Here is a 25,404-nt window from a genome sequence, read left to right on the forward strand (position 1 = left end):
AATTAAGGAAGAAAAGAGTACTTGGAGGTTCCCTGCAATTTTAATGGCAAGGGTCAGCATCACATATTTTCAGTCATGGATGGAGGTTGCTCCAGCCCTTTTGATCTCTCCTCAGAAATCTTCAAACTCTCCTACATTAGAAACCATAGCTGAAGAAGGCGCAGAAGATTATGATGATGATGACTCTTAATGAACGTTTCTCTTCATCTTCTAGCTCTTACCTGATCTTCTTCGTTTTCTTTTTGGTTGGAAGCTTGGAGGATGGAGTTGATATCTACAATGCAGAGAGGTTTATAAGAAAGCAGGGTTTTCCACCTGAGAGTTAGTGGGAGCAGGAGGTTATTGTGGACGAGTGGATTAAAACCAGGGGAGTGAGGCGGTTGGAGTGAGAGTAAGAGAGGAGTTGCAGGTGTGATGGGGAGTGAGAGAGGAGAGAGAATGTTAGGTTAGGTTAGGATTGAGTTGGGTTAAGGTTGGTTATTCTCATCTGTTAGATCAGTTAGTGCCACGTGTTACGATTCTAGGGGGTTAGTTATAGAAACTTATAGATGAAGGAACCTGAGAGGAGAAAAATCCGGTTGGATGAAAAAACTTAAAAGGAATGTGTGCGGAAAAACCCAATGCCATGGTCCTACCAGGTGTCATCCACCAAGTTGAGCTTTGCCCCACACATCTCAACGCACACCTAGGAATGTGTATGGCAAGGCCCAATGCCTGGCTTTTCTACTTCACTTCCATCATTCCATGACATCACAGTGCGCCATAATGTTATTTTTCACATTATCCCATTCCTGGTCCCCATATTGTGGAGAGACTGGCTCGTGGCTTTGGTCAGTCTAAGACATAGAGGATTACGAAATTTATCTACAACATTCACTCCATCCGCTACCATTGAAAATGCACCAAAACCATGTGTCTACCTATGATGAGGCGCCGAGCTCATAGGATATAGAATTTGAGTAAAAATACCCTAATTTAAAGATAAAGATTGAAAAAGTACTTCATTAGATATTTGGAAACGGGTACAGGAGGAGGTGAATGTTGACATACGTGGGCATACACAATCAACTCACATTCGTTCAGATGGAACATTTTTACAATATAGATTCTATCTAAACGACTTTGAATTGAGGACGTACGCTTGAGTAGGTGAACATTACCCCAACAAAACTTAAAAACTGCACAGATTCTTTCTTTCTACACAAACTTACAAAAGGTAATCTAACAAACACACAAAAGTATGCAGAACTTTCCTAAAAGAAGTGAAAGAGACAAAAGCTTCCCAGACCAAAAGGTAAGCTAACAAACACACAACAGTCATTACCAAAAAAAAACAAACACACAAAGCCACGCAAAACATTCCCAAAAAAAGTCTAAGACACAAAGCTTCCCAGAGCAAACAAAAGTAGTGCAGAATTGCTCAGCCCACAAAAGTTCTAAAGGGAGCATATAAACTAATCTAGGGAAGCAAACACAAGAGCTGATAGGTAGGGAACTATTTGGTAGAATTTCCCACCGTGGTCGAGTTGCTGCGAGATAATGCTGATAACGAACGATGGCTGAGCAACATGGACCTAAAATATGAAGGTGGGAGAGTGAATACACAATTAGGACGTACATAGTACATTGGACGTACCATGTTTCCCTTTGCTATTGTACTCGGTCCAGCCCCATCTTTGATAGCAGTGGCGCAAATGGCTTTGCCTTTCACCTTCACTTCATCCCCCATCGCAGTCGCTTCCACCTCTTCTCTTTTTATAAAAAAAAGGCAGATTAGAAGTTCCCGCTTCTTTTTTGATAGTAGGAACTTCATCCTCCTCTTCATAACTCGAGGTGATGTCAATGTATGCTACCACCATCGGATCATCCAGTATAATGATTAGGTTCAAAGCACTTGAACCTGGCCTTTGATGTTGGGGAGGAATCCATCCAGCATGGAGAACAGCAAGGTGGTTGTGCCACCTATTTTGAGCGCTTCTCAGTTGAAGAGGGGGTATTGTCCTCCTCCTGCTATGGTTGATAGTTGAGAATGATGTTCCATTCCATTCTTTTGGTGAGTAGGAACATTATTAGGAATCTTCATGGGTGGTCTAAAGGAAGAGTTATTGGATGGAGTAGAGTGGAGTGATACTGATAGCCTAATACCATTTGCTTTTATAGGAAATAATTTGCCAATTTGGCGGGTAAAGTTCTTTGTTTCCTTGTCAGATTTTGTACAGTTTTCAAGTAATTGGGTGGCTTTCTCTCATATTACCTTAGCTATCTTGCTTCTATTTTCCCACCAACTACACTTATTTTCCCAGCAAAATTTTGTCTCTCTTTTTTTCAAGGTCTCACACAAAGTCACAGTGGCTCTGTTTCTTGTCCTTTTAATTTTGGTTTTTATTTTTATTTTTTAAAGAGCTCTTTCGTCAACGTCAAGTTTCTTTAAATTTGAACCTTCCTGATACTACCGTCAATCCTGATTGTCTGGACAACCTACTTCAATCCTATTTTTGTTCTGTACTATTTTGCCTGATTACATATTTTTGGGAGTTTATGTCCACATCCTCTACCTCTCTTATTCTCTCTCTATATCTCTCCCTATTTGTCTGTGTCAGCGTTTGAGTTTGAGAAGAGAGTTAAACATGGCCTCTAAACATGGCTATACATCTCATTTGCAAGAATATCATTTTTAGCCTTCCCATTTTTAACTTATTAGGGAGTCCTTGTATCCCAAAAGCCACTTACCATGCAACATCCGATATTTTCATTTAGGGTTTTTCTCTCTAAAGCACAATGATTATGTATGTAGGCATTTAATGTGCACGCCGGAGAAGATAGACAAGGCCATCAACTTATAAGTGTCAATCAAATCAATAAGAGTAGCTTGTAGTGTCTTCAGTACTCTTAATCGTGCTATGTTGTGATACACCTGCACAGCTGTGTATCCCGAAGCTCAAGTTTTGCCCGTATCGTCACTTACTATGTGGGCTAATAAGTAAATATCCCTTGGAAATTTCACAACTGTTAACCATCCCAAGTATGGGCCGCAAGGTTTCCTCCTCACTTTAAAGGAACTGTGTAAAGGCAAAAAGCAAAAGGGAAAATGGAAATTTGTATTACGGGTCTTATTTGGGTATTATGATTTTTCATTAATTTTTTATTAGAATTAATTAGTAGTTATGTATGGGTATGGTTGGTGCTACAATTATTAGTTGTGTATGTAGGGGTGTAAATGAATAGCCGAAATCCATTTTCGTATCCGTGTCCATATCCGTCTATCACTATCCGAATCCATCTGAAAGCTAAACGGATGCAGATACGGATAGGCCATAGCTATCTGAAAAGCTATAGTTACATGTAAACGGATAAAATATCCGATCTACGTATCCGTATTTGTGTAGCACTATTGACCAATATAGCCGTTAGTCGTTACCATTCTACTAACGTGCTATAGAATCCTAACCCAATGGGTCTCATTGTAACTATAAATATCATCTCTTATAACTATTCAATTTAGGAATACAAATCACAACTTACAATCAAAATAAGCACTTTTCGAATCCGTGCAAAACCAAATCGGATGCGGATACGGATATAGCACTATCCGAGCCTAATCCTATCCGCTTACATCCCTATATGTATGTGTATTAGATGTCTTCTATCGGGGTTAGGGTTTTGAATGAATTTTCATTATTCCAATTGGTACTTATATGTTTTGGTATAAGGGTGAAACACAGTAATTAGCCAATTAAATGTTAGAAGGCACGATTTTCTTCTACTTTTTAGATATATTTTGTTATTTTTTTTATACTTACACAGAGTATAAATCAGAACCAATGTTAGGAGGCACCCGATATCAGGAGTTCAGTTTTAAAGAAGCTACATGAACAAATGACCGATTATCATGATCAAGAGACTGATACTTCCAATGTTAAGTGTTAATCAGTTTACCGGTTTACGAAATGGGGCATCTTATTAACATGATCCGTCTCCGTGTATGTGTGTGGAACTCCAAATAAGACAGTCGGTTGAATTATTTCGTTACCTTTGTCCTCCTGCTAACAATGGCCCTTTACGCACCATTATCTACCATTACCAACTGCGCTATTAATCAATTGTTAACCCAAACCAAAAAAAAAAAATTTAACAACTCCTTCGACTTGCCTTCATAAAGACACCCAAGAGCAAAACCACAAAGGAGATACGCAAATTTGTTCATTTCCATTCAATACAAACTGGTGAAAAGAACTTCCATCATAATGCCCCAGCTATGGGACCAAAACATAAAACCAGAGAACAAAAAGAACATCTTGACCAAAAATCAAAAAAACTGAGAAAGGATATCAAATCATGACCGAAACAACAACGTCAGCACTATGGGAAATGTCGCAGACGCTTGGGTATATTGAAGGCTTGGCAAAAGGCTTCATCGAGTGTGGCAGTTGCGTTCTTCCAAAGCCTCTTCATCTCTTCCATCTCCTTCTGATAACAATCAGCACGTTTCCTCTACTGATGTGCATCCTCTAACGCCTCCCACACACCCCCCTTCATCTGATCTAACAGCTTCTGAAACTCCCCCATCTTCGACTGGAACAACCCAGTCTTTCTGATAATACACCCCTGCTCATGTTCCAATTGGACAAGCATCATCTTGATTTCCTCAACCTGATTATCCACCGCGACCATGCCTATAAGGTCATTGTTAGGGGTGACAGTGGTTGCCCGGTGACTGAACCCGGGAGGCAAAGTTGGCCACGGCAAAATACCACGCAAATCAGGAGAATCGGGTGAACGCTTTTTAGAAGTACCTGATGATTGTGTAGCGGAGGTCTTCCCCTCCGAACCAACTACGGGGGATGGGATTCCCACTCGGACAGGATACCGTTCACCAAATTCATTCTTGGTCTCGGACTCCATCTTCACCCTTCTCTGATTTAACCAAGTAACCACCGTCCAACTGTGTAAATGACTTTAAAGGAAAGCGGGTCCATTCAAATGATGGTTCACACGATTGTGTCCCCTCTCACAAAGAATTCAAAATGTCATAAACCCCCACCTAATAATAATGCCTTCAAACTCGCACCCTCTCACATACACGGCTTACACAGCCATGTCTGAAACCTTTCCCCTTTTTTCATAATGGGACGGTTGTCAGAAGTGATGTTGGTGGTATTTTTGGAAGATTAGTATTAGAGCTTCTTCGAACCTCGTGATGGTAAATCAAATATGAAAGTCCCTAAACTTTTTATTTTTGATAAATTGAAAGTCCGTAAAGTTCTTCAGTATGCTTTTATGACTTAGAACCAAGACGGCTATGATGGATGGATCTCGTCTTAGTAATCCGTCATGTAATGTATGCGTCGAATGGATCCATGAGCAACAGTGCATAATTACCCTTCTGTATGGAGGATAATAGGAATTAGGGTTTTGATGTATGAGATGGTAGGATATAGAAAGAACTGTATCTTGTAGGTAGTGTCTATTCCACGCAACCAACCTGTGAATCATTGGATTAGAATCTAGTGATATTGACCTTTGATGTAATTTAGTCAATACAAATTACATTTTAGATCAATAAGATTTGGCCTATCTTGTGAATAATGCTTGAATAGTGGTTGTGCAGGGTATTATAGGTTGTATTAACAAAAGGTTTACCATACATAAATAAAGTATAAGGTTTACCTCCTGCTACACATCCTACCTCCCATCATAGGCCCTACCAATTAAAAATAGCAAGTTGTGAGAAGTGATGTTGGTGGTATTTGCGAAAGTTGACCGTCGTTTTATTGAGATTTGGGACTCATAAGCAATAACTAACTTTAGAGTTCAACTTGATCTCCTGGTTCTTACTAAATTTTTAGTTTAGGGTAACAATAATCGGTCGACTTGAAATGATACAGTCTTTAATTCTACCGGTCGAATGTTCCAAATTTGCAGTCGCCTTTATTAAATTAATCGGTCGACTTGTAATCGTTGATGGATTTATTTTTATAAGATTATTGTTTCAAATATTAAGAATTTTTTTCTAATTTAGGGCATTGATATTATAGGTAGTTTTAACTTATTTATATCAACAAAATGAGTTTATAACTAATAAGATTTCATAGAAAAACTTATGAAAAAAAAAAAAAAGATTTTATAGAAAATAAAATTTTGGCAGATCCCGTTGACACATAGACAATTACATATGTAGAATTTATATAAAATCAATCATCTGCACCCCCCAAGATTACGTACAAAAAAAAAAAAAAAAAAAAACACCCCGTTCGAATGCTTACAGTGATACACAATTATGAATTATATAGATATATAATTGATATAGAGAAACCCAAACTTCCTTTTGGGACCTTTGATACCCAAACCACAACTACTAATTCCATATATCCTATTCACATAAAAAATATCATTAGACCCCCCGTAGACATGGAGACACATACATAAGTGTACTAACCAATATCATATGTTCACACCAGTGAGACTACAAAGATAACCGATAACTTATATTCGAGTGACAAGTATTAAATGTTGTATACACATAACTCAAAGTAACTGTTACACCCCTTACACATATACACACTTGCTAATTACATATATACAATAATACACAAAATTTACCCTAAGTTCCCTGACAACCATACACAATCAATAAATACATATATAGAAATCATATAAAAAATAAATCATAACACCCTATTGACCCATACAACAACTAGGGGTGTAAATGAATAGCAGAAATCCATTTCTGTATCCGTGTCCGTATCCGTTTAGCACTATCCGAATCCGTCCGAAAGCTAAACGGATGCGGATACGGATATAGCACTATAGCTATCCGAAAAGGTATATTAACATTTAAACGGATAAAATATCCGATCCGTATCCTTCTCTGTATTCATTTTGCACTATCCGAATCCGTCCAATAGCTAATCGGATGCGGATGCGGATATAGCACTATCCGAGCCGAATCCGATCCATTTACAGCCTTAACAACTACTAATTCTAATGTATATATACAATATTTAATAGTGTAACAGTTGTGAGTAGGGATGTAAATGAATAGCCCACATCTGGTACCGTATCCGTTTACAACTATCTAAATCCATCCGAAAGGTAAATTGATGCGGATACGAATAGGCTATACCAATCCGACAAGCTATATTTACATGTAAACAGATTAAATCTCCGATCTGTATCCGCGTTCGTATCCGTTTACCTCTATCCAAATTCATCGGAAAGGTAATCGGATGTGGATGCGGATATAGCACTATCCGAGCCGAAATCGATCCGTTTGCACCCCTAGTTGTGAGTGTATGGGAAAACAGACCTATAGAGTGGTATATGTACTTTCACTCATGCAAGAGTGTAAGATTCACCTTAGATGTTCCAGAATGAATACGCCCACCTTTATATCAACCTATATACATGGGTTTATTAGAGTGGTCAGCAATGATCGGTCGACTGGTATAAATAATAGATCGACTTATGACTTTTGATCATCACCCGAGTAACTTGATCGGTTATGTGTTAGGGCTAATTGAGAAAAAAAAAATTTGGGTTAATGCTACAAATCACATCATACAAGTACCGTTAATTTTTTACATTATAAGGCTGAGTGTTAATTTCATAAACCTTGCAAATTTTTTTCAAATCCTACCAAATTTACACATCCAACAAAGGTTCATCTTTGAGCACATCATTGGCCACGATCCCTGGTTATAATCTTTGTACTTGTAATTCAATTAATTTGACTCCACTCTCGAAGTCTCGAGTTGATCAAAACATTACTCTTGACCCAAAATAAAAAATGGTGATGGTGGTACTCATTCAGCAAAAATTGAAACGGTTATTAGACTTGCAGCAGCGGGCGAACCAAAGCGTCGTGGCCAAGGTAGGCCTTCGAAAGCCCACAAGCTTGGTCAGCCTTCGTCTAATGCCCGTGCAGATACTGAGGCCAAGTCACCAAAGACCTCCTGATAAATCTACTACTCATTCTGAATGCTGATACCGTATGTTTGATGTTTGGGAACATGTTGTCCATTAAGGTTTTTGTAAACTGGTTCTTTTTTATTTATTTTTTTTAATTTTTTTTTTTTGCATTTGCAATGTACAATGTTTAATCTGTCTTCTACTGTACAATAACTAATATTGTTTTGGAATTTACTATCCTCTTCATCAAGCTTGTGATACAAATCTAATTTTGGTGCTACAATAATGTTACGTATATCTTATTTAATATTTAAATAATATTAAGTAGTTAATTAGTAGTAATAAGTTAGTTTAATATTAAGTAGTTAATCAGTAGTAAGTGTGTAATTAGTTTTGGTGAGTATGAACATTACTAGGAATCTTCATGGGTGGTCTAAAGGAAGAGTTATTGGATGGAGTAGAGTGGAGTGATACTGATAGCCTGATACCATTTGCTATTATAGGAAATAATTTACCAATTTGGCGGGTAAAATTCTTTGTTTCCTTGTCAGATTTTGCAAAGTTTTCAAGTAATTGGGTGTCTTTCTGTCATATTACCTTAGCTATCTTGCTTCTATTTTCCCGGCAAGATTTTGTCTCTTTCTTTCAAGGTCTCACACAAAGTCATATTGGCTCTGTTTCTTATCCTTTTAATTTTGGTTTTTGTTTTTATTTTTTAAAGAGCTCTTTCTTCAGCGTCAAGTTTCTTTAAATTTGAACCTTCCTGATACTACCGTCAATCCTGATTGTTTGGACAACCTACTTCAATCCTATTTTCATTCTATACTATTTTGCCTGATTATATATTTTTGGGAGTTTATGTCCACATCCTCTACCTCTCTTATTCTCTCTCTATATCTATCTCTATTTGTCTGCGTCAGCGTTTGAATTTGAGAAGAGAGTTAAACATGGCCATACATCTCTTTTGTAAGAATATCATTTTTAGCTTTCCCATTTTTAACTTATTAGGGAGTCCTTGTATCCCAAAAGCCACTTACCATGCAACATCCGATATTTTCATTTAGGGTTTTCCTCTCTAAAGCGCAATGATTATATATGTAGGCATTTAATGTGCATGCCGGATAAGATAGACAAGGCCATCAACTCATAAGTGTCAATCAAATCAATGAGAGTAGCTTGTAGTGTCTTCAGTACTCTTGATCGTGCTATGTTGTGATACAACTGCACAGCTGTGTATCCCGAAGCTCAAGTTTTGCCCGTATCGTCACTTACTATGTGGGCTAATAAGTAAATAGCCCTTGAAAATTTCACAACTGTTAACCATCCCAATTATGGGCCGCAAGGTTTCCTCCTCACTTTAAAGGAATTGTGTAAAGGCAAAAAGCAAAAGGAAAAATGAAAATTTGTATATTATGGGTCATATTTGGGTATTACGGTTTTTTAATAATTTCTATTAGAATTAATTAGTAGTCATGTATGGGTATGGTTGGTGCTACGGTTATTACTTGTGTATGTAGGGGTGTAAATGAATAGCCAAAATCCATTTCTGTATCCGTGTCCGTATCCATCTATCACTATCCGAATCCGTCCGAAATCTTAATGGATGCGGATATGGATAGGCCATATCTATCCGAAAAGCTATAGTTACATGTAAACGGATAAAATATCCGATCCGTATCCGTGTTCGTATCCGTTTACCACTATTGACCAATATAGCCGTTATCCGTTACCATTGTAGTGACACGCTATATTGGGTATCCTCGATTTCCTTAACAGTCTTAAGCTCTTACCTTTAACCACCAGATGTGATAATAGAATCCTTCTATTATTATCGCATGTGAGATATAGTAACTACCATCCTTATCACACATGTAAATCCTTCATAGAATCCTAATACAATGGGTCTCATTCTAACTATAAATATCATCTCTTGTAAGTATTCAATTTAGGAATACAAATCACAACTTACAATGACAATAACCACTATCCGAATCCGTGCGAAAGTGAATCGGATGCGGATTCGAATATAGCACTATCCAAGCCGAATCCGATCCGCTTACATCCCTATGTGTATGGGTATTAGATGTCTTGTATCAGGGTTAGGGTTTTGAATGAATTTTCATTATTCCAATTGGTACTTATTTGTTATGGTATAAGGCTCAAACATAGTAATTAGCCAATTAAATGTTACAAGGCACGATTTTCTTCTATTTTGTTGTTATATTTTGTTCATTTTTGTTATATTTACGTAGAGTATAAATCAGAACCAATGTTAGGAGGCACCCGATATCAGGAGTTCAGTTTTAAAGAAGCTACATAAACAGATGACCGATTATCAAGATCAAGCGACTGATACTTCCAATGTTAAGTTTTAATCAGTTTACTAGTTTACGAAATGGGGCATCTTATTAACATGATCCGTCTGCGTGTATGTGTGTGGAAGTTCGATTAAGACAGTCGGTTGAATTATTTCGTTACCTTCGTCCTCCTGGTAACAATGGCCCTTTACGCACCATTATCTACCATTACCAACTACGCTATTATTCAATTGTTAACCCAAACAAAAAAAAAATATTTAACAACTCTTCCGACTTGCCTTCATAAGGACACCCACGAGCAAAACCTCAAAGGAGATACGCAAATTTGTTAATTTCCATTAAAGACAAACTGGTGAAAAGAACTTTCATCATAATGCCCCGAACCAAATTAAAAAAGCAGACAAAAAAAAGAACATCTTGACCAAAAATTATAAAAAAAACTGAGAAAGGATATCAATTCATGACCGAAACAACAACATCAGCACTATGGGGAAGGTCGCAGACGCTTGGGTACATTCAAGGCTTGACAAAAGGCTTCATCGAGTATGGCAAATGCGTTCTTCCAATGCCTATTCATGTCATCCATCTCCGTCTGATAACGATCAGCACGTTTCCTCTGCTGATGTTCTTCCTCTAACAGCTCCCGCACATCCCCCTTAATGTCATCTAACAACTTCTGCAACTCCCCCATCTTCGACTGCAACACCCCAGTCTTTCTAATAATACACCCCTGATCATGTTCCAATTGGCCAAGCATCATCTTCATCTCCTCAAGTTGATTATCCAAAACCGCGACCATGCCTATGAGGTCATTGTCAAGGTTGTTAGTGGTCGATCGGCGATCGAACCGGGGAGGCCAAGTCGGCCACTGGGAAATACCACCCAAGTCAGGAGAATCGGGCGAGCAACTTTTAGAAGTACCTGGTGATTGTGTACCGGAGGTCATCCCCGTCGAATCGACTATGGGGGATGGGCTTCCCACTCCGAGAGGATACCGTTCACCGGATTCATTCATGGTCTCGGACTCCATCTTTACCATTCTCTGATTCAACCCAGTAACTACCGTCCAACTCTTTAAATGAGTTTATAGGAAAATGGTTCCATTCAAATGACGATTCTCACGGTTGTGTCCCCTCTCACAAAGAATTCAAAAAGTCATAACCCCCACCCAATAATAATGCCTTCAAACTCCCACCCTCTCTCATACACGAACCTTTCCCCTTTTTGGGTTCACAATGGGACGGTTGTGAGAAGTGATGTTGGTGGTATTTTTGGAAGATCAGTGTTAGAGTTTCTTCGAACCTTGTGATTTTAAATCAAATATGAAAGTCCCTAAAGGTTTTTTTGTTTGATAAATTGAAAATCCCTAAAGTTCTTCAGTATGCTTTTATGACTTAGAACCAAGACGGCTATGATGGATGGATCTGCTCTTAGTAACCCGTCATGTAATGTATGCGTATGATGGATCGATGAGCAACAGTGCATTATATGCGTTCTGTATGGAGGATGATAGGAATTAGGGTAACAATAACTGGTCGACTTGAAATGATATATGTATATAGTGTTACCTAAGCCATTTATAGTCTTTAACTCTATCGGTCGAATGTTCCAAATTCGCAGTCGACTTTATTATATTAATCGGTCGACTTGTCATCGTTGATGGGTTAATTTTTTTAAGATTATTGTTTCAAATATAAACAAATTTATTCAAATTTAGGACATTGATATTATAGGTAGTTGTAACTTATGAATATCAACAGAATGAGTTTATAATTTATTAGATTTCATAGAAACCACATTTTGGGCAGATCCCGTTGACACATAGACAATTACATATATAGAATTCATATAAAATCAGTCATGTGCACCCCCTAAGATTACGTACAAACCAAAACCAACAAAATCCCGTTCAAATGCTTACAGTGATACACAATTATGAATTATATAGATATATAATTGATATAGGGAAACCCAAACAACCTTTTGAGACCTTTGATACCCAAACCACAACTACTAATTCAATATATCGTATTGACATAAAAATTATCATTAGACCCCTTGTAGACATTGAGACACATACATAAGTTTACTAACCAAAATCATATGTTCATAGCCGTGAGACTACGAACATAACCGATAATTTATATTCGAGTGACAACTATTAAATGTTGTATACACATAACTCAAAGTAATCGTTATACCCCTGACACATATACACACTTACTAATTACATATTTACAATACATACACAAAATTTATCCTAAGTTCCCCGACAACCATACACAATCAATAAATACATATATACACATCATATTAAAAATAAATCGTAACACCCTATTGACCCATACAACAACTACTAATGCTAATGTATATATACAATATTTAATAGTGTAACAGTTGTGAGTAGGGGTGTAAATGAATAGCCCAAATCCGGTTCGGTATCCGTTTAGAACTATCCGAATCCATCCGAAAGGTAAATTGATGCAGATACGGATAGGCTATACCAATCCGACAATCTATATTTACATGTAAACGGACTAAATCTTCGATCCGTATCCGTGTTCATATCCGTTTAGCTGTATCCGAATTCGTTCGAAAGGTAATCGGATGCGGATGCGGATAATCGGATATAGCATTATCCGAGCCGAAACTGATCTGTTTACATCCCTAGTTGTGAGTATATGGGAAAACAGACCCATAGAGTGGTATATGTACTTTCACTCTTGTAAAAGTGTAAGATTCACCTTAGATGTTCCAGAATGAATACACCCACCTTCATATCAACCTATATAGGTGGGTTTATCAGGCTGGTTAGCAATGATCGGTCGACTGGTACAAATAATAGATGGACTTATGACTTTTGATCATCACCCAAGTAACCTGATCAGTTGACTGTTAAGGTTGATTGATAAAAAAAAAAATTGGGTTAATGCTACAAATCACATCATACAAGTACTGTTAATTTTGTACATTATAACGGTGAGTGTTAATTTCATAAACCTGCTGAAATTTTTTCAAATCCTACAAAATTTACACATCCAACAAAGGTTCATCTTTGAGCACATCATTGGCCACGATCCCTGGTTATAATCTATCTACTTGTGATTCAATTAATTTGACTCCACTCTCGAAGTCTCGAGTTAAACAAAACATTACTCTTGACCCAAAATAAAAAATGGAAAATTGGAACCTTGTTTCTTGCGTTATTGGAAGAGTTGAAAAGACATAAATTCATTGCATATCGCTCATTTTCAATACTTGTCAGCCCATTAATATTTGGGTAAAAAGTTGGCCGCCAATGTCAGTTCCATATTTTTTTTTTCTTACCAAATAAAAAATAAAAAAACTATACCCTTATTTTATTGGGCAAATCAGACTAAACGACTACTTTTCGTTGTAAGTTGGTGGACAAGAAACCCTAAACTTAAGCCATTACTTAGAAGATCGGTCATCTCTGTCTCCTCTGCTTGTTTGACCTCCTTCTACACTACGCATCATTAAGGCCCATTCCAAGGTATGTTACTTTGTTCCATTTTCATTTCTCTATTTCTGGTTATCCCAGTCCTGCTATTTTTTTGGTTCTGCTTCCCCAAATTCTGTTCTTTAACCATAGAGGATAATGTCGTTTGTTTTCTGTATATTCAATAGAAATGCAAACAAATGTCGTCAATAATATGTACATAAAATTTAATTGGAAAACTGAACAGTAGATTACAAAACGAAACCCTGTATTCATTGTTTGGAAAAATCGATTATTTAGAATAAGATTTGGGGTTGAATGCAGTCCAATTGTTATGCGTTACGGTTCTGTCTTTTCCAATCTGTTTTTCAGTTTGTTAAGGAACATCCTCTCCTCGTCTACTTGTGAACCATACACATATTTCGGCTTCCCATATGATTCACAACATGGGTGCACCATCTGTAAATATAAGTGTGTTTACCTATTTTTTTTTTAATTTTATTTATTATTTTTATTTTTATGGATTTTGGTAAAGATGAATGACAAAAGTAAAAGCCAAATATCAAAAGGGAGAACATTCGGTAGTTCTAATATTCAGGTCAGACGGTCGGGGCGTATTCAGTTTCCATCATATAGTAGAAAGGCGGGTGAAGGTAGAGATATTGTCATTGCAACCATTGACTTAAGTGAAGAAGAACCCAAGCATCGACAAAATGAAGAAGAACATGGTCCTGTATTGGAGAAAATAGAGTTTTCTAGTTTGAAGGAAAAACAAATGTATGAAAATCATGTAAGGAAATACTATTCGAATGATTATCAACGTAGATGTTTTTCATCTCAATTAATTAATATGTGATGTTTTATGTTTACGAATATTGTATGTTTTGTGAGTGCAAGGGAACAAAAATCGATACCGGGAACTATACATTGATTCCTATCAAAAGGTCATTTTAACATAATGACACTTGATTTTGAATATGATAAGGGTTTATTCACTATTAATCATAAATTCCCTTCTTTCAATCTCAGGCATTGGTCAAGGAAAATCAAGAATTAGCATTACAGTTGGAAATAGCATGGGGCATTGTGAATAAGGTATGTATCATATTATATTGAGCAATCCATTAATTGTTGTAGTCTTGTACATGTACCCCCGATGATAATATTTTATTAAGTTGATACTCAGAGGATTTATAAATGATATAGTATTGTTGGAATATAGGTACAAGCAAAAAATATTGAACTAGTGGCCAAACTTGTAGCTGCTCATTCAGAACTTGACATTGTATGTTTATCCATAACTTCCATATACGTCTGTGATCAGTGTTTTTAGTTCCTAATATAAATTCTGGGCTGAAATAAATTTTCTTAGACGAATACTGATTTTGCAGTTTCTGGATGCCCATGACAAGTTCAACCGACAAGTATCAAATCTTATGAGTACCCACTCTCAACCCAACCCTACAATAGGTGATGGTGGTACTGATATGAGTACCCACTTTCAACCCAACCCTACAATAGGTGATGGTGGTACTCATTCAGTAAAAATGAAAACGGTAATTGGACTTGCAGCAGCGGGCCAACCAAAGCGTCGTGGCCGAAGTAGGCCTTCCAAAGCCCTCAACCTTGGTCAACCTTTGTCTAATTCTCGTGCAGATACTGAGGCCAAGTCACCAAAGACCTCCTGACAAATCTACTACTCATTCTGAATGCTAATACCGGATGTCTAAGTTTGGGAACATGTTTTTCATAAGGTTTTTGTAAACTGTTTTGCAATTTACAATATTTAACCTGCTGTACAATAACTAATATTGTTTTGAAATTTACTATCCTCTTCATCAATCTTGTAATACAAATCTGATTTTGGTGGTACGATACTGTTACGTATATCTTATTTAATATTTAATTAATATTAAGTAGTTAATTAGTAGTAATACATTTATTTAATATTAAGTAGTTAATTAGTAGTAAGTGTGTAATTAGTTATTAGCAACCGGATGAGTTGGAGAGAAAATGTAGGAGAAGTTGTAGGTGTGGGAAGTGGGTAGTGTGATAACCAATTATTTTATGTGTATTTATTTCTGAAAAGGTGAAATAGAAATGATATTTGAAAAATTAAAATTAATCTTGAGTTTCTAACCAACAGAAAAAAATATATAATTTGCTTCGTCTGTAAAGCAAAACTCTATCTCAAATTTATCTCTCTCTTCCTCTCTTTCTATCCCTATTGTTTCCCTTTGATTTTATTTTATTTTGTACATTATCTTGCACGTAACAGATACAATTTAGTACATATAAGGTTGGGAACTTTGTTCTATCCACAAGATAAAAAATTGATTGTAAAAGTGATTTTATATACACTACTATAGATGTTACCCTTGATTGAATCCCTAATTAGTTAGTGTTCGCCCCTTCCTACAAGGAACTAGAATTACACTTCTTACAATAGTCTTTGACATCAACTTTTTCCATCATTTAAGCCAAAATATAAGGATTAGGCTTCCCTTCTCTTCTTTTTTGATGTCGTCGGGATCACAACAAGTACCGTAAGATCAATATTGATCTGAAAATTTACTGATACTTTGACGTGAGAGATGAATAGAGCTTGTAGAAGGAAATGTCCAGGGGTTTACGGTTCAAAATCGAGAAGAAGAAGAGGAAGAGGGTGATTGGGGTTAGCTTTCGAACTAAAGGAGGAAATGACTCCTTCACCCTTGATTTTAGGACTTCATAAGCACATGCTCATTAAACTTGACTACGTTACACACATACACCACACAGTCAGTAATTAACAATACATATATACAAACATGATGTAAGACCCCACAGACCCAGCCACAATCATTAATACTCATATAAGAGGGGAAGATTGATGTTGTATGTTGCATACTGAATATGCCCACCTTCTTATAACCCATAGATAGGTAGGTTTATTAGAGTAGTCACCATTGATCGGTCGACTGGATGGCCATTATAGATCGACTTATCACTTTTGATCATCAACCAAGCATCATATATCGGTCGACTGTTAGGGTTGATTTTTAAAATATTGTGTTGGCTAATGGTTCAAATCACATCATACTTTGACCGTTCACACATTACATTACAACCCTACCATGTTATCTTCGGCCTGATTTGGTATGATTTCCATTTCAATTTTGAATTGATTTCTTGAAATAGTTAATAAATAGATTTTTTTTATCAAAAAATTGAAATTGTTTTGATTGTATCAATATGAAATATTTCAAGAATAAATAAATCCATTTGATACTTCAAATTCTAAGAATAGATTCTTTATATTTCTTTGGGAAGGATTGTGGTGGTGGCGGCGACGGGGTAGTGGTGGTGGTGGTGATGGCAATGGTGGTGCTGGCGGCGGTAGCGGTAGTGGTGGCGGTGGTGGTGATGGCAGGGTAATAGTGGCTGTGGTGGTAGCAGGGTAGTAGTGGTGGTGGTAGTGGTGGTGGCGGTGGTGGTGGCAATGGTGGGAGTGGGGTGGTGATGGTGATACCATTAGGAGAAGAAGGGTGTGTTTTATTTTTAACATAAAATTACTATTATGCCCATGAAATTAACCATGTGTTCATTCAAGAGCACGAGTGTTAAATCAAATGAAATAGAAATTCTGAAACAGCTCCTCAGCTATTTCAGAATTTCTATTTCACTTGATTTCTATTTCACTGAAATAAGGTGCAAAAATCAAACCAAACAATTTCAGAAATAGAAATCACCCCCTGATATTGAAATAGAAATCATACCAAATCAGGCCTTCGTCAACCTTTGTAATTCTTGTCACACGAATGCTTTATCTTTGTCAGTTTAGATTTCGATTTGTTGACCAAAGAAAGAAAGGAAAATTGAACACTTGTTTTTTGCTTATTGGAAGAGTCGAATAGACATAAATTCATTACATATCGGTCATGTTCAAAACTTGACATTAATAGTTTCGATATGTCATATCACCGTACATGCTTCATAGCTGTCATTGCTTTAATACTTATTTTATTGGGAATAGCAGAATAAACGACTACTTTATGTTGTTATTTGCAGCAGAAAACAACTGGTGCAAAGTTGAATCTGATCTTCCTAACGGTGATGCTGGTACGAGTCTATTTGATAAGGAACTCTTTGTTTGTGCACTAGCGACTAAGGCAGGATCAACCTCTCTACATTTTTTTTAAAGAAATAATAGAACAAATACTTTACTGTAATTTTTATTTCGATGATTTATATATGACAAAAAAACCTTTGTCATTGTAAAATGAAAAAAAAAATTTAAAGAAATAAAAGAAAAAATAGATTACTGTAATGTTTATTTCGATGATTTATATATGAAAAAAAAAAAAGCAAACACCTGCATTTACACATACAACTTTACTAATGGAAAGGAAATGTTGCGTTGGGCTCAATGAAGAGGAGATTGGGATTTGGTCATTTATTTGGACACAGAACTCGATTGGGATGTGGGCATACATAAAGAAAGTTGTGGATTATTTAAAAGATCTTTTGATGTTAAGATTGCAGTTCCCAACATATAAAAAACCCAACAAAGTAAAATGAACAACTCAATCCCAACAACCCTCATTAACTTCGTCACAATAGCTTGCTAGCTTTGATTGTAATCTATGTATCTATGTATCTATTTATCTATCTATTATATCTATCATACTTCATTCTATATACTATACTATACTATACTATATTATAAAAGTAGGAACACAAAGGTCATGGCAATTATTTTCATGCCAAAACTACCCTTCAAAAATATCACTAAACCCAAAAAAATACCCTTCATTAATCATTCTCCTGCTAAGTAGATAAGGTATTACCTTATCCACTCCCTCATTCTCTCCCAAGAAATAGCCTTCATTAATCGTGAGTAGTTTACAGTGAAATTTTACTTTTTTGAGATAAGTGGATTTAAATTATTTAATTATTTAAGAAGTTAAGAATGAGTAGTAATAGTGATACGACTATCAAAAAACAAAAAAAAAATGATTTTTCCATTCTTCTAAAAGAAATAGAAACTAGTCTACCTTTCTACCAAAAACAAAAAAAACAAAAATAGATTTTCAATGCCATTGTACGGACTGTTCGTTTATAGGTCATTCTTAACACTAATAATATTTAAACTAAAAATAACTAAACCTTTTCATTTCCCAAGGATAAAACTAAGTTCATTTCATTCCTCCCTAAACCGTTTCAGATTCTACTTTGGACAGTGTATGTAGACAATAATATGATATTACATAGAGAGCTCATCTTCTCCATTTCTTATTTGTCTCTGAGTTGGACAAAGTGAAGGCTCGAAGAAGTATCATTCTCTTCATTTCATCTAGTGTATAAGAGGAAAACGTTTATTAGGTACATCTCCTCCTTCTAGTGTATAAGAGGAAAATGTAGAGGTACATCTCCTCCTTCTTCTTCAAAACTCTTTTAATCAATAGAATTTCAACTTGGTTAATGTATTTCTTCTCTTCTCCGTCTGATCGAAGAAGAATATTTTTGTTGACCACTACGTTCATTTTGTATATTAATTATCGTACATGTAATGGATGTAGGGACCAACAGTTTTAATTAATTTCAGAATAGTTTTGAGTTTCGATGAATTGTTGCCTATGGTCCTTTTTTGTTTTGGACTGTTTTGTCTGTTGGCCATTTTTTTATTGGAGTTATTGCACACTCAAAGATTTTTTTTATTCTTTCTATATCTGTTATTGTTTTCTACTTCCTTCCATTTGGAGGATATTTGGTATTCTTAGTCATCCTTTTCTCCCTTGTAGACTGTCCTGTTTACTGGTGTTTGTCTGCAATATGTTCACAATTTGGATTATGCTCCTCTTGCTGTCGTTGCTAACTCCACTCCCAAATGTAGGATAGCACCACCACCAACGCACTTACTATTAAATGGGTAGTGGGTTCATCTTTCGTTGATCGAAAAGCCTGTACATACAAATTTTTCCCCTTGATGGTTGATCTAATTAACACACTCAAAAGGATACACTATTGTGTTACTTTGAAAACTTCAGGATTATTCAACCCAAATTTTCAAGGCTTTAACTAACAACATCTACTATTTGCTTAAATTATGTTTTCCCATAAAATTTTTATATTCTCCAGTCAACAGAACCTTAATCTGACTGGTACATGAATGAATCTTTTTCAACCTCTTTCCATTTTTATCCAATATTCTTGAACCCGTCCTGCTGTCCCAATATCAGCACAATTAGGGGGTTGTTAACTCTTCTACGCTCAGTTGGTCTCTAGCATTTAGTTTTTTTAATTTTGTAGGATTATAGATTTTTGGATGTATTTGAATGTAAATAACCTCTGGATTAGTCACACCCAACCATTTACAGAAGAAATTCGAAAATAAAGTAATTGTTTGGTAGATCTTTAACTATATCTGGACTGTAGAGAAAATTTTTTGTTTAAACACAAAATACTAAGCTTCAGAACCGCTCTAGGTCCATTGCTCATGCATAGGGTTGTGGGCCTAACTTGAGATTTCAGCCACAGTTGGGACCCGTCAGGATCTCCACTCATCTGGAATTTCAGCTCCATTTACATTCTGATTCTAAAGTTGTAAAGTTCTACATATCAAGCCTATGCTCCCCTATTTTCAATTTATTTGTTTGACTAATTCAAGATCTTATTTCACAAATCAAACCTCATAAGATTTACAACCAATGGTGAAGGAGACCAAAGACACCATTTTCCCATAATCCTTTTTTATGATATGCATGAGCTTTATTGAATAATAGTTTAGTACTTCATACTATTTTGCACATTGAGAAAGTCTCATTACCTTATGAGACCAAAATAATTTTCTCTCCAGCACTTAACAATTGCTTACACGTGCATTTGCACGTGCATTTTTACTAGTATTTATATACAAGCACATTCTGTCATGTCTTATACCAATTGCCTACAAGCATATTTTCTAACAAGCTTAAGGTGTTGAAATAGGTGTAAGACATGCCTGGCATTCCCACCAATGGGGCAGATCTAGCTGCCTATGTACCCTCGCTCAGTGTTCTCACTCCTCTTCCTCTATCGCCGGAGGAAAGGAGGATTGAATCTTTGTTTGAAAAAATTGAGCTCTTCAATGGTCAAAATTTCAAACGTTGAAAACGTATGATGCTGTTCGCTTTGTATCAAGGTGGGGTACTGTTTCCTTTCATAGAATCGAAACCGAACGAAAGTGATGATGTTGGGCTTGAGGCAGAGAGGAATGCATGGCTGGATGCAGACGAAGAGTGCAGATTTTGTATATTGACACATCTCTCTATTGAAGTGTGTCATGATTACGACCAACTTTACTATGGTTCTATGATTTGGGAAGCGCTGAACAAGAAGTATGGTCGTGATGAATGATCTAACAGTTTTTACAGCGTTTTTTTTTTTTGTGGCCCAATCATCTATATAGTTGGAATTTTCAAGTGTTCTGCCTATCATGTTGAATACTATATTCTTTTTGGGAAAAGAAATTAGGAATCATTATCTGCTACTGCACAAACTCACCCAAAAGCTAAGGATGGCTCCTCAACTTTTCAAACATATCCTACATCCAAATGGAATCCTCCTCCCCCAAATGTCATTAAAATCAACTGCGATGTTGCTTGTAATAATAAAACAAAATGGGGTGGTATAGGCTTTATCCTTAGAAATGAGTCTGGCTCTCGAATATCAGCCTATTCTTCTTGCATCCATTGTGAATCACTTCTAATTGGTGAACCAATTTCTATTCGATTTGGACGATTGCATGTGGTTACAATTGGAGGTACCCATGTCACAGTGGAATCGGATTGTCAAACATTGATCCACCAACTACCTGCAGATTCACAGGTGGAGAAGGAAATTCATAGTATTTACCATGATATTTTTTATCTGCAAAAGAAATTTGAATCATGTACTTTTTCTTTTGTTCCAAGATCCTCCAATTATGTGGCGGATTCCTTGGGCAGGGCGGCCTTATCGGTTGAGTCTCTGATTGTGTGGCCATGTACCTCTCAGTGACTTTTGCAACTATGTGTTGTAGATGCTACTGCTTGTAAAGACTCTTCCTATCAATTAAATTCCTTTTGACAAAAAAAAAATATATTTCATTTTGGGAGTGTCATACTCTCCTCTTGACACTGTCAAGTGTTTTAAATATGATAAGTATGTGTTTCAATGAATCTTATACAATTTAATTCTTACCAAATAATCAATGTCTTATACAAGGACAATGCATATAAGGTTTCAAACTAAGGTGTAAAAAGGGAATGTAACCGTGTATGACTATATAATCAATTAAGGGAATTTTGTTTTGTATTCTTTTATGCTAAAAGAATGAAGGGAATATTTCATTCCATGTAAACAATGATGTTTAAGGTCGTTATTGTGTTACTTATTGATTTCGCTTCAAGTCCACACGTGCATGGAGTTAGGGATGTAGGGGGATTTAACCGTTTTGTACAATGCGATTTTGATCGATTCGGATCACCATCTGATCGGTATAGGACCTAAGTCGATATACGTTTTGGAATTTTATTTTATTTTATTTTATTTTTTTGAAAATGTGAGCTCATATAGGGGCATTTGTGTGAACGTTTTGGAATTAAGTCGATACAGTTCTTTTGGTTGTTGCTGGTGTTGAATATAATACAGGTTGTTTACCCATCCACAACTCCTGGTAGGATATTGTTGTTTATTTTTTGTGTTTTAAATCCCTTTATTTGTTTAGCAAAAAAATAAAAAATCCCTTTCCTAATTTTTATTGTTTATTTTCACCCTGCTGAACCAACTTAGGTCTCATTCAAATCTTCATCTCCCTCCACTGATTGCAAAAACATCGTTCGACCTTCTCCTTTGTTTCTGACGACTGAGTATGGTAAAAAAGAAGGGTAGTGCGTAAAACCACACCATATCCAAAGATTCATCTCCCGATCACAAGAGCAGGATTTTTGAGTCATTGAGCAAGTCTTCAGACTCGACAAGGCCCCCCGAACAATAGGATTCAGTTGAAGTAGGAAGCATTAATGACAAGGGTCAATCTGCTGAGGAGGTAGATACTTCTGAGTATGAACCGTCTGCAACCAGAGAAGCATCTGCAGATTCAGATGACGCATTGACAGATTCAGACAAAGATAGGCGAAAAAAGAGAAAAAAAATGATGGGAGGCAAAAGTCATCATCAAGTAACACCGATCAAGGCCAATTCATATGTGAAAACAGAACGAAATACAAGATGGATGAGGTATATGCTAATCGAAAAGCTGAAAAAAATTGGAAGAACTATGCTGACAGACACGTACTCATAGGTAGGTATGTTCAACTTAAGGATTTTGAGGCATTTGACATTGGGAAGTTGTTTAATGACTTAGGTTGGACAGGAATTATAACATGCAAAGAAAAATGTTACCAAGACCTTGTCAGACAGTTCTACTGCAATCTAAAGATTGAAACAAAAGGGGATAATCATAAGATTGTGTCTCTTGTAAGAGATAAACGTATATGTTTTGATGCACGAAAATTAGCATCAATTTTAAACATATCATATGAAGGAGAAGAGATTTTCTTCTACGGTGGAGATGAAATTGAAAAGCATGTAACCAAATCTGATCTATTCCGGGCCATTGGCAAAGAAGATTTGCACAATAAAATCAGTAAGACCATAGAACTAGGACAGAGAGATTAGCAAAGGATAATCTGCTTGATCATCTAGTCCAATATCCTCCCTAGGAAAGGCAACAAAGACAGTATTATCCATTACCTAGGTTTTTTTATTTACTGTGTCACAGTGGGGAGGAAATTGAACCTTAGATATGTAATTTGGAAGTACATGTCTGTTTTTTAATTTAAAAATAAGTCACGTGCTTTGCCATTCGGAAGGATGTTAACTCTAGTTTGGAAACACTTTGGGATAAACTTGAGTGAAGAACCGAAAAAGAAGAAATTGGAATTAGATGTCAATTTGGGTGTGTTCAGGAGAATGGGGGATGTCTATGATTCCCCCTCGATCTCACAATGTTGAACATCACCAACCGACCGTCCCCAATTTGTGTGATGAAGACCACATTCATTGCAGTCTAGATGCATCTCCTCTTGATGAAACATCAATTTTGCTTGAACAACTTGGAAGGGTAATAAATGGTATTGAGAGATCAATTTCAGCTGATCAGCACCTAAGAATAGGAGTACAGGACAGGACAACAGAAGCTTGTAATACTAACAGCAGGAGCCTAGAGCCCAATGTAATGAGTAGGATTGTTAGTATTGAGAATGGTATGGTGGAACTGAAAGAGTTGTTCAAATCCTCATTTGGAGATATGAAGAATTGGATGAAAGACATTGAATTTGAGATTATAGGTCTGAAGGAGGTAGTAGAGGAGGTTAAAATTGATGTAGGCAGCTTACATCTGCGGACCATTGCAACAAGAGAGGGTCAGAAAAAATGGAATGAGGACAGTCAAAAAGCTTTAGGTTTCTGTAGAGAATTATCAAAAGAAGTAGGTGAGATAAAAAAGGCAATACTCACTATTCCACCAGAGCCTGATTGGAATAGTTTCTTTTCAACTAGTAATTTTGATCAGGCTGAACATCAGTCTCAGCCGCAGCATGAGTATAAGTCCCATCCTCAGTATCAGCCCCACCAACCTCCTAAGGCTCAACAGCAGCAGCATCACCAATCGGCTAAACCTGGTCATAAGCCCTTTTGGAAATGAAGGGTATTTTTGTAATGATGTTGGCAACTATGTTTTATATAATTTTGGTATGCAGCTAATATAAAAAATTGTGTTGGGTAAAGAGTGATGCCATGGTCAGTCTACTGTTTGAAATGTAGTCAGATGACCTACTGGATTTTATTAGGGTCCATTATATATTATATTTTGAACTTTGAAATCTCCACACTTAGACAAGAGAACCGTAATTGTCTACTCTCTCTCTCTCTCTCTCTCTCTCTCTCTCTCTCTCTCTCTCTCTCTCTCTCTCCCTCTGTATTTCTCTACTGTTGACTTATGTTATTACTTTAGTCTCATTACAAAGTGGATTGGTTACTATGGAGCAGTCGCATGTGAATCATTAATCGGTCGACCTGTCATCATTCACCGGCCCACTGTATATTACCTCTATCTGTCCAATCATCTCTATTTCGATATCCATACTGTTAATTAAGGTTATTACCGACATTTGGGAAACTGAGCATTATTTTGTAGTCCACAAATCTATGTATAGTGTTAAGTAAGGGTATTACTCTTACCCAAAATGGTATTACTTAATTGTCATTAAACGGTCGACTTGTTAATCTTGAGCAGTCGATTGCCATCATACATAGGTCGACTGTTATCCAACGACCATGGTATAAACCATCCTTGCATTGGTTGTATTGTGACAATATAATGTTTACAATCAAGAATGCCTACAAACTCAGCCTAAATTCATTCATACCACCAATTTATTTTTTTTGTATTTAATAGTTAATTTACATTATAATTGCGACAATCTAGTCTCAATCGTTTAGATTTTCTGCGGATCTTACTATTAACTACGACTAGGCCTGTCAAAAAAGCCCGGCTAGCCCGAACCCGCCCTGAGCCCGGCCCGGACCCGACCCTAATTTTTCAACCCGAAGGGCGGGTTTGGGTTTAGAAATACCCTGGCCCTGGTAGGGTCAGGTCGGGTTAGGGTTTAAGCCCCGGGCTTAGCCCGGCCCGGCCCGACCCGACCCTGTACT

At 36.6% G+C, this 25,404-nt stretch overlaps 1 long non-coding RNA gene across 1 annotated transcript; it reads left to right on the forward strand.

The window, feature by feature from the left end:
- Positions 1-114: 114 nt before the first annotated feature.
- LOC122666175 lies at positions 115-20,406 on the forward strand. The gene is made up of 3 exons (XR_006333504.1): positions 115-195; positions 17,213-17,217; positions 20,395-20,406. It is a non-coding gene; the product is annotated as an uncharacterized LOC122666175 (long non-coding RNA).
- Positions 20,407-25,404: the final 4,998 nt, after the last annotated feature.

The sequence above is a fragment of the Telopea speciosissima genome, chromosome 6 (genome assembly GCF_018873765.1).
Source record: "Telopea speciosissima isolate NSW1024214 ecotype Mountain lineage chromosome 6, Tspe_v1, whole genome shotgun sequence".
NCBI lineage: Eukaryota > Viridiplantae > Streptophyta > Magnoliopsida > Proteales > Proteaceae > Telopea > Telopea speciosissima.